The sequence below is a fragment of the Mesitornis unicolor genome, unplaced genomic scaffold (genome assembly GCF_000695765.1).
Source record: "Mesitornis unicolor isolate BGI_N332 unplaced genomic scaffold, ASM69576v1 scaffold36127, whole genome shotgun sequence".
NCBI classification, from domain to species: domain Eukaryota; kingdom Metazoa; phylum Chordata; class Aves; order Mesitornithiformes; family Mesitornithidae; genus Mesitornis; species Mesitornis unicolor.
This window is the reverse complement of record NW_010197706.1, coordinates 28,381-39,848: the sequence shown is the minus strand read 5'-3', so window position 1 is coordinate 39,848 and position 11,468 is coordinate 28,381. Positions and strand designations below refer to the sequence as shown.

General features: G+C 38.8%; 1 long non-coding RNA gene across 1 annotated transcript; it reads left to right on the top strand.

Annotated features, from left to right (window-relative positions):
- The first annotated feature begins 1,918 nt into the window (after nucleotides 1–1,918).
- Nucleotides 1,919–11,182, top strand: LOC104544123. Its single transcript, XR_728165.1, has 4 exons — nucleotides 1,919–1,997; nucleotides 8,268–8,338; nucleotides 9,570–9,655; nucleotides 11,003–11,182. It is a non-coding gene; the product is annotated as an uncharacterized LOC104544123 (long non-coding RNA).
- Nucleotides 11,183–11,468: the final 286 nt, after the last annotated feature.

The window sequence follows — 11,468 nt, the reverse complement described above, 5'->3', positions numbered from 1 at the left end:
TTAGGCCGAGGAGTAGGGCTAGAGCACAGCCTTCTTAGCCACAGCTGCTCTGGCCTGAGCTGCCCTGTGTGCTGCGTAAGGTGCTTTGTGCAAATTTGTGTGGCCGTTTTTAAAAAACTTATTCTTTAAATCAAGCCATAACAACGTGTGTGTAGTCAGCAAATACTCTTCTGTCACTTTGGTGTTGTCTGCCTTTCCAAAGCAGCGATTATATCGTTTTTCTGGCCAGTGCCACCAGTTTGCCTGTCAGCTGGATCCTGGTAATAGTCCAAACCTCTTACAGGAGGGTGCAGAGGAGGTAGGGCAGCTGTGTGGGCTTGTACAAAGATAGAATTTGAGGGGAAATGATCACTGGAGTGGATATTGGCAAACATTTCTGGTGATTCCTGCTTATAGATGTAGTGTGTTTAAAATGCAGCTGTCATCAGTGATAATGGAAACTCCTGGCTCTGTACAGGGCCGCAGGTCTATGCAGAAGGAGATATTTGGATGACATGATTACTTGTCCTTTGGAAACAGGGACAGATGTAATAACACAGGAGGGGAACAGGAAGCGGTACCTTTTATGTGTCAGTGGCATTCTTCTTCCCCAGCAAGGCACCAAGGCACATTTGTTGCATGGGTGGCTCAGTACAGGTCTGTGGGTCAAGACATTTTGGGACAAGAGATTAAGCACCTGAGAGTCTGGGAGAGATAAGTATGCTGGGAACTTTTTTCCTAGCTGCCTTGAAGTGTGAAGTCCTTGAGAGATGAGTAACTCAGCCAGAAGGCTGGCTAGACTTGGAAGGTGGGGAGAAAAAATGAAATCACTCCTGACCCATTTTCTAAAAGACCTAGTAGTATTGTGATGACTTTTTGTATCAGTACAAATGAAAAATTGAAGGGCTTATCAGAACTGATGCTCCTTATCAACACTTGGCAGTCTGTGCTCCTCCTTCAGAATCTGGAGCTGAGGGGAAGCAATGAAAACATTGAGACGTAAATGGAGCACAGTAGAGAAGATTTACTATAGTACAGTCAATACAATCATATACTAAAAAAAAAAAGGAAGAAAAATAAATACCTACGCTACTTAAGTAGTAAATTAAGCTTATCCTGGCTATCAGTATGACTTCGGGTTGCTTTGAACATTGAAGGCAATCCTATCTATTTATTGAATTTACAAAAGACATGATTATGTTTTTTTGTGAGGAGAAATTAAAAAGTGCTATGCTTTCTGCATAGCGTGTCTTAAAGTCCTCATTTTGAGTCCGTTTTCTAAAATTGCTGTGGAAATTTGTAGCCATCCCCTCCCCTGCAGTAGCATGGGACAGAGATATGGTTTTATTTTTTTTTTTTAACAAAGTCATTGAAAGGTTAATTTGATAGTAGTTTCAGATTTTTATATTCAGCCTCGCCTAGTAACCTTTTTGCAGAGCAGATTGTTCAGGAGTCAGCAAAGGGTAGCATTAGAGATTATTTTAGTTCTTAACCCCAACTGCTCTGTGGGGTGATTACTAGAAGAACTGCTGGAAATAATGGAAATTCCTCTTGACAAAATGGCATCTGGATTGGCCTTTCTCCAAGGCACTGTCCTTTCCATCAGAATTGAGGAAGTGGCATCAGCTGAATCCTTGCCTCTGGATCTTGAATAGAAATGCAGATGTTTGCATTTGTTTCACAAAAAAGGGGACTGTGGGAGTTATCTCATTTCTGAAGTTGGAAGGAGACATTGGGTCTGGGAGGTATGTGAGAGGAATGTACCACTGCTTTCTAGTAACCTGAACTCATAAATAGTTACTCTGGATTTCTAAGACTTATTTTTTAAAAAATATCTTAGCTTTTTCACTTAAAAAATACATGGGATCTTGAGGAATAGCAAGGATTTCTGTGTGCTATAAATTGAGTCAAACCCATGTTTTTCTTTCTTCCTCTCTAGTGGAATGCAGTAGCTCTGTGGGCCTGGGACATTGTGGTTGATAACTGTGCCATTTGCAGAAACCATATTATGGATCTATGTAAGTAAGTGGTGGGGAAAAAAGTTGACAGTTATGACACATACATGATGCACAACTGAAATGTTCCCTGTTCAGGATAAAATTCAGCAAATTCAGCTTTCAGTTAGGAACTAAGTCTTCACCATGCAAATACTAGACTCTATTTTATGTAATGCTGAAGTCCTATAATCTGGTTTTGTGACCTCTGTCACCATACTGTTTTTCCTTCAACCTTTTCAAGAGTAGAATCATTTGGTACCACATCTACAGATGAGATGACGTGGCTGAGTGTATTTGAAATGCAACAAAGAGGAAAAGGAGTAATAATGAGGAGCCAGGAAGACCTGAAATTATTCTGGGTCAACAGATATTGCTCACAAAGGGAGGTATTAGAGTTTCAGGTTTGGGATGTTGCTATAGATAACACCTTTTTGGTGACACTGATTAGGATGAAATCTTGTAGCACTTTCTGTGTCAAGGTTTGGACCAGTGACTTCTGTTTGACTTCTCACTCTATAGAAACCACCTTGCATAAGTTAATGTTACAGTATAGAGAGTTTTGTAACTACCTAGAGAATTAAGCGTTCATTTACAAATGAGAGTAATTAAATGCCAACATCAAAAGCAATGTATTGCTAGCATTGGTTTAATTTTTTTTTATAATCTTGATGCCTCAATTAACAAATACGCATGCAATGCAGGAAAATACAGGGATAATGGAATTAAGTATACACATTTCTATCGTGACATAGGTGTGTATGCATTAAGTCACTGGTTTCAGTCCCTTAAAGGATTGGTAATGAGTACAAAACCATTTATTTTTCCTCAAAACTGACAAGATACTGTTGACATCATAACTGTCCATCTTGTTTCAGTCATGAGGCACAGAGGACCTTTTAATATACCCCAGATAAAAATTTGCCTTATTTGCCTATATTACTAAAATGTGAGGATTGTGGAACCCCCCAGAAAAAGACCAGGTACAGCTGCAGTGCCTGGGAATGGCCTGTCCTGACTGACCCTGTTGTGACGGCTTCATTGCACTTTGTTTTCATGCAGTCATCCTTGGAAATACTGGTAATGCTAATGGTAACAGTAACTTATTTTCAATAAACCTGTATGAAAATAAAATATTTCAAAAAAAATGAGACCTCAGGTTTCTAGTAACAACTAGTGAGAGGTGCACCTGATTTTACATCATATTTAAATAACAATTACAAAACTACTTTCAGAACTTTGGGGGGTTTTTAAAAGAGAAAACACGCTGTAACACACAGGGCTGAAAATGGGTTAAGCAAGTTCACTTCTTTGCTTTGGGACAGATATGTTTGTATTTTGAGCCAGCTACTGCATAACCATGCCTCACTTTATGCTTGGTTACTAGAAAGAGAATGATAACACTAAAGAGAAGCAAGTGAGAATAGGGGTTATGAAATATGCGGAGGTCCTTTGACGTAAAGATTTCCTTTTTAAGTGCAATTAACCTGTACTATCTTGAAAAGTAGTTGAGGTGGACACTGCACTACTACGTAGTCTCTTGGGTTTATGATATATTAGAGAGGAAAGCATGTCATTGACAGGCAAATGGAATTTTAAAGATTTGTTAGAACATAAGTTACATTTATAGAATTTACAAATGTATACAATAAGTAGATAAAATCCTATAATTCATAACAATTATTCATGATACCTTGGATACATTGTAAGATAGCGGATGCTGGTGTGTTTCATGCTATTAACCTGCCTCAAAATTAATAGTGCCTGCCAGGAGAGACCAAATACAGTCTCATATATTTGCTATTTTTAATAAATAGCAAATATGATGTATGAGCATGAAGGAGAGATGTGGAGGAGCCAGAAGGAGAGTGGACAGATGTTATTTTCCACTAGTGAATTACGTGTGTCAGTTCTTTAAAAAAAATAAAAATAAAAAAAAATCCCACCAAAATGGGGTTAAGGTTGAGAGTGTATAGGTAGATTAGGAGAAACAGTGAAGGAAGAGGGCATAGGTAACTTATTTTTTTATTATTATTTGTTGAGTTGCTGAAGCATAACACATTACTAGTTTGGGTATGAGCAATGTTATGAAAAGCCTGGACTGCAAATGACAGACCAAAATTGACAGTATACAGAGTAGAAGGGCTATCTAAATTGGTGTTCCGAGATCAGTGTTGGCTCTGGATTTACTCACTTCCTTGTTACAGACCATTAATGTTGTTAAACAACACTTTAATTAGATTTTTCAAACGTAAGATGTGAAGTGATGGGAAATTGAGGAAAAATTAATAGAATGTGTAGCGAAGAACAACACAGGATTCAATTTGATAAAATGCAGGATGCTAATGGCTCCCTCTCCTAGTGATGAAGAGAGATCTTGAAAAGGAAAGCATTAAGAGAGTGATAAGTAACACCAGCCATGCTAATGGAAGGTTGTTAACATCATAAAGTCAGATGCCCAAAAGTTAGGGTATAACAATGTTAGGGTGTCAGGCAGTTCTCCTCATGCATGTACATTATGACTCAGAAATAATATGGTCAAAGGATTCCCCCCACCCTCCACATGGTTTGTGTTCAGTGTCCAGAAGGAATGCATAGATTTCAGTGTTTTGCTTTCATTCTTCTCTGGAAAGACCCAGGTCCTACTTAGATTTTATCTGAGCAGAATTCTTAATTTCTTCAAAAGCTTGGTCTCTGGTGCTGTCATTGCAACGTGGTAAGTTGGGGAGTGTTAAATAAACACTGTTTAGTACAGAGAATTACCTTCTGGTCTAAAACATGGAATGTAATATTGTAGTAAGGTAATTGTTATAGGCTTGAACAGTGTAAAATGTGCCATCAAAATACTGTTCCCATTCTTTGCTAGTAACATGCAAAGTACCATATTTGATATTTCAGCGTCACAGAGATAGATAAGTTGGATAGAATCATCTCAGGATGCTTAACAGGCTGAATGATTTTGGATTTATGAGAAGAATAAAAGAACAGAACTAAGTATATAGTTTGCTAAGTCATAACTAGGAGTGAAAGATAATAGCTGTGTACAGATACTTTGAGAGTGTGATTCTAACAGGAAATACTGAGTGTCATACAAGGGGCTTGTAAGTAGAAGGAATCATATGATGAGGGAACTTAGGGTAAATAGTGAAATCTGTAGATAATTGCTAGGAAACTGGAGAAATTGCAAGGGGAGAATGCTGAAATCCTTCTGAAGTTTGAAATTTAAATTGGAGAGCTCATTCTATATTTTAGGAGTAACAAATGTACTTCAGGTTTATAGATCTGGTTATTTGTTTCTTCTGTCTGTTTTCTGAGCGAGTACATGATGTGTTGTGTTAACCAGGCTGTGTGATTTGAGTTCTCTTCTTCCCAATAAGTTGATCCCTTCATGGCATAATTCTAGAAGACAAAATGTAAAGAGAAAGGGTAACCCATACAGTGATTATCCTTGCTAAAGCAGGAGCCACTGTGAATAGCTTTTATCATCAGATTTACCAGTGCAGTGGACTGTTACTGTAGCTTCAAACAAAAGAGATGTACTTTACTTCTGTTACTTGCCATTATGGCTACTTAAATCTTAGGCTCTTGTTATGTAAATATACAGAAGATTTCTGCAATAGAAAATGTATAGGAAGAGGGATAGTTCTTAATAGATGTCAGAAGTTACCATTATATAATACGCATTTCTCTAATTCCCTGAGCTTAAATGCTTCTTGCACTGTCATTGTATTTTCATTGCATCTTTAACAATTACTTACAGCTATTTCAGGTTTCAGTTGTATCTGCCCTCACCTCCAGGTACTCTTCTCAAAAGCAAGGCAACAGAAGAGTTGTTCAGTATTTTTCTAGTACCTGTTACTGTCCGACTTACCACTTCTTTGGGTTAGCAGACAGTAAATAGCTTCTCTTTCTTTCAAGAGCCAGAATCACAAGCTTTCATTCTTTGACAGAGATTGTTCATTTATTTCTTTATTGATGACAATAGTCCTTTTCGGAAATGAGGCAAGTAGGAGACCAAAAGGTGCTTCAGCTTTTGAGAGGCCCCTTTCTGGCAGCCAAAGGCAGTAGTGCCAGCAGTAGTCTCCAGCCTGTTTGATGAGGAAGTTAAATCTGGGTGTCTTGTTCAAGGGCCTTACATCACCACCAGAGAACTCCTCAGCTATTTCTGCAATAGTTCATCTGTCCTCTTAAGCTTTTGGGTCTTTCTTGTTTTAGACTGTATTTGCTTGTCAGTGAATGTTTGAGTAACACTAAAATGAATTTCAGTGCTGCTTTTCTTCGTTACCTAAACCACCTTTCTTCCCTCTCACTCCCAGTCAAAATACAAAGTCCTTTAAAACACGAGAAAAACCCCAAAACATTACATTGTTTTCCAAAGCAGACTGCTCACATGGGTTAGGGCCACTAAGAGAGGGAGAAAAAAAAAAAAAAAACAAAAGATTAAATGACATAAAAGGGGGCTAGATGGACTTCAGGTCTAATATGCCCAATATTCTGTTTCCAGAGAGGCAAATAAACAAGATAAGTAAATTGTGTACTGGAATATTTTCTTTGCTTTCAGCGGAGACTTCCTGAGTTAAAGTTTGCTTACCAGTTGATTTTTTTTTTCCTTCAAATGAATTTCCCTTCCTTTTCCTACTGCTCTACTTCTCACCATTTTCTGTTACCGTTATTCATGCCAAATATTTAAAACTTAATAGGATAATGCCCCATGATACTCAGCAAGACCATGTGTCTGTACTGCCGTAACAGTACAATAGCTGCAGCAATCTTGTGTGTCAAATCTTAAACAAATGTCCAAAGTAACTGAAGCTCTTCAAGGTTTTTCAGCATTTTCCATTTTCTTAATCTGATTTAGTTTTATATCTGTATGTATTGAGGACTTAAGGAATAATTTTAGGTGCACTGGATTTTTTTCTCTTCTATAGGCAGGCAAGAGATTGAGCTTTGGACCAGCTGTGGTGTATCATATCTTGATGTAAACTATTTAATGAGTACAGGTTCATTCAAATCTTGCAGAACAGTTGTTGCCACTGAGTTTCTTTAGACTTCAGTCATGACCAAGGTTAACTTGTGTCTCTCGCATCTCAGGAAAAACTTGCCTTTCTCTCATTTTGTTCATCTCAGCACCTGAAAGAGAGTGAAAAATGGAGAATGGGATGAATAGGACAGAGCAAATAAAGATCACACTTTTCAGCCAAGCCTGTGGAGTTTGAAAGTTTTTGCATCTTTAATTGGTGAATCAAGTTCCTTTTCCTCTCTTGGCCACACTAAAAGTAAGCAGAGAATTGGAGCTCATTCAAACATTTTCTTTGCCAGGAAAAAAAAGATCTGCAAACAAGCCCATGTATTGAGTTCTAAGCTGATCATCTATCAGCATGTCTTTTTAAACCACTTGGGCTTGGCTGTTAAAGAAAGCATCCATTTGCAGGAAGCAAAATATTGGTCTCATTTTGTGCTGCTGGCTGTGGAGGAGTTGGAAATACCTTTTTTCTCCTGAAGTTTTACCTTCAGCTAGAGCAGAAGTGAATTTTTCAGGCTCCGGGTTGCTGGTGGTTCTTTTCAGTGCCATTCTTCTTTCTTTTCTCTTATCTCATCTCCTTCATCCATGCCATCTGACACAAAAAAGTAAAATATAACCCAAACCCATAGATAGTATTTATCTTTTTGGTGATCATCCTAGATACTCAGCTCTAAGGTGTAAAAAAGTTCAAACATACATTTTAAATGGTGTTTTCTGCTGTGTATTTTTGGGCTGTGTTTACCTGTCACAAGACTATAGAAGAAAGGCCGGTGAACTCCAGCATTACATGAGCAAATCAATTTGTAAATATAACTGATAGTACAAAATGTCTGACAAGACAATGAATTTATATTTAGAGAAACCTAGGTAAGAAGTTTAAGTAAACATTCTTTCACATCTCTGCTACTGCAACTGATCATCAGAAGACATCTATTAAGATGCAAGAGAACAATTTAAAAATATTTATCCTTGAAATCTGGAAAGCAGACATATGTTACTGGTAGATGAGCTATGTGCTCTTGCCCTCTGGAAGTTTGGAACACTAGAAATGTAGAGGAAAGACAAAAGCAGGATGAAGTATATTTTGATCTGATACTTTTGGGAAAACATACACATTAAACCAACAGCTCTTAACACTTCCTGGTGTAATAAATGCAACAAAACAAAGAGCCCTTCTTCCCCCTGCCTTGCTGTTATAAAGAAATCTACCAGTTGGTGTTGCATGTACATCTTTACTCCTGTATATATGTGCTTAATCTTTGTTTTCACAGGCATAGAATGTCAAGCAAACCAAGCATCAGCTACCTCTGAAGAGTGCACAGTTGCATGGGGCGTCTGCAATGTAAGGAAGACTGTTTTATTGTGGAGCTTATGTGTGGTGATGCTATCCCCTTTTGTCGTGACTCGGAACAAGTTCTAGAAAATGTTTCAGATAATCCACCAGATAAAAGGATATCAAAGAAAAAATAAGAGTGAAAGTTGGAAAGGTGTAATAGGGAGGACGCAGAGGAGAAGGGAGGAAGATAGGCTTTTTACCCTTATGTTTTGGAAGCATAATAGATCTTTAAATTTGAGTGATTTTTCTGATCAAGGTTCTGCCTAGGAGCTGCGCCTTTTTTCCCCTGGTAATAGGATTACTTGTATGTCAGCATGCTTGGTTTGTCTTTGTGCAGGCTGATTCAAGGAGTCAATATGGGGTAACTGGGGGATTTGCTTCCCCTTTTGGAGGAAAATCAAATCGGTTCTAGTGTATAATCTCCAGCTCTTCAGTTTGTTGCTGTATGCACTCCTTCGTACATGGTCCCACTGGCACGTGAACTCAAGCTTGCATACCTCTCAGCTAGCCTGGGCCTGAGTTGGAAGAGAAAATTTTCCATAATGGGATAACTACTTCCTCAATCCCATCCTCACAATGCTGTGGGATGAAGTTACAGCGTGATACTGCTGGAACAGGGTTATAAATGTTGTAATTCTGTTTGTAGAGGGCAAGAGCAACTTTTTTAACCATGTCAGAATATTCTAGTGTCGAAGTTACGTTTTTGTGTGCAAGAGTTAAAAGCAAGGTTCCACTTGTGGTTAAGTAAACTCATGGGATATGGAAAAGGGTGTTCTGATTAAACACATAACAGAGATTTATTTTTCTTTCTAATTTTTTGCAAGTTCCGTTTTATTCAGGCTTTGGTTTGTCCAGAAGACTGGCAGAAAGCTTCAGCATGTATATCATCCCTGCTACTCACTGTGAAATCCTCTTTCTTGTCTTTCTGATTATGCTTCTTATCAGCATCTGCTCTGCCAATTTTAGCAGCTGCTAAACTCTGTGTTCTCTTCTTCATTGGAAGTCAGTCACTTGCCACTGCACACACTGTGGAACGGGCTCCTCTAACGTTCCCTTCCTCTACAGAAATGTGGATCGGTTCCCTGGTGTTTACCAGTGAGCTGGCTGGTTACTCCTCCCCACTTTTGCCTGCAAACACTTGCTGCTTTCTTATCACCATGATGCTTTCAATGGTAGTTTTCACATAGAGATACATTTGTGTGTTCTGAAATGACGTGATCTGAACTTTCTCTTCCAGCATGCTTTCCACTTCCACTGCATCTCTCGCTGGCTCAAAACTCGCCAAGTATGTCCACTGGACAACAGGGAATGGGAGTTCCAAAAGTAGGTATCCTGCTCAGGTTTCAAGATGAAAAATCCAATTGTCCTTCTGTTAGTAGAAATTATCTATGTCAGATAATGTGGGTAATCTCTATTTGTGGCTCTGAGGGCATAGTTGCTGTTGGGAAAGGTTGTTTTTTTCCTCCACCTTCCTGTATAGGGACCTTTCTTTAGTCACCTGGTGGTAAATGAGCTCTAAAGGAAACACAAATAGCTGTGGGGTAAGTGGGAGATGTTAAAAAGTAGTGATTTCTATTGACCTTCTCTCTAAAGAAGGGAGAGCAGAAGAGAAATGGAATTCACTGAAAGTGGAGCCTCAGGTGAATACTGCCGCATGAGCAATTTGGGTTTAGAAAATGACCTAAATTTAGTTGCTTGTGTTCCAGAGCATTTCTGCTGAGGTACAGAAGTCTTATTGGGTCCCTCTGTATCTTGGTGATTGTATTGATACAGCTGGTTTCCTAGCATCTGGGAATCAAATGTCCATATAGCCATTGCTATAGCCTTGGCCCGTTTATTCATAATTTCTGTATTCTTTGTTTTGCGCTTTTCAAAGGTCTGATGTTAGAATAATAATAGGAGATCCATGGACAGGTTTTTGAGGGCTTATTGTATTTTGAGAGGTAATTGTACATAGAGAGTAGGTAGGAAGTTTGCCTGCCACTTGTGTAATTTTGCACCGTTTATCCATTAATCTTTTCCTAACTCTGGATTTTCCCTCTCCCCGCCCCCTTTTAAAAAAAACAACAAAACATTACAACCCAAACATTAATTCTAACTGGAGTCCAGATTAAAACAAAGCAAAACAGATATCATAACTGTTCAGCATCATCTTTGGGATGTGGTTCACAATCAGTTGCACATATTGTCATTGACATGACAACCTGAGTACCATAGTTTTGATGTGATAATGTTTTAAGGAACGCTTAATGAAAACTGAGCCCATGTTGCCTGGTCAGTGACTTAATATTGCATGGGCAGCATGGTGAGAAACAGAGACATGAATTAGTATCTTCTTATGGGTGCACAGTTATATGTTTGGGGCTGTGACAAGTTTTGGCCTTGTTTTCACACAGGATGTGTTTGAAGTGGGATTCAAGGCAAAAGATGATGATACTGGGGGTCTCTTGCATATGATACCATGGATTGCTCAGGCTCTCTTCTAACCAGTATCTGGATAGACTTTTGAGGGAAGTGAAACGTGGAGAACTTCCCAAGGTTTCCATAACATAGCATTTCACCCTCATCTGGTTGACATGTTAGTTACATCGTGGTAGAATGAGAATATGTCTGCCCAAACCAGCACTAGTATGAAACATGATTTTTAATTGACATATTGTATATTTGCAGGTATGGACACTAAGAGATGGTCACCGTGCTTCTTGTTACGTCATCGGCCTCAGTTGTTCTTGTCATTATGGGTTTGTTTTAGCAACTTAAAAAATCAGTAAAGTATACAATTCTTCTTTCATCTTAATTTCTCCTTGTTGTGTACCATTGAATAAAATCTTGCTGGAGCTTGTTGTCAAAGTCTTTTGTCTTGTGTTCAGGAGTGGGCAGTTGGCGACTGAGGGAGAAGTATCTGGAGACTGGGGACTTAAGCTAGGCAACTCTTCAGCTGGGCAGTTCTTATCACTATACCCAATTTTTGACTGTCACTTTGGTCTTACTCCCATGTAATTGAGAACCACACCCCTGGCTCACTGAGGTCAGCATTAAGGTCCATCGTGTAGAGCAACGGGTGCGGGACTTGGCCTGGCCAAGTGTAATTTATGCAGGTAGCATTTCATGTGGACATGCTTTCTTGCAGCTGAGT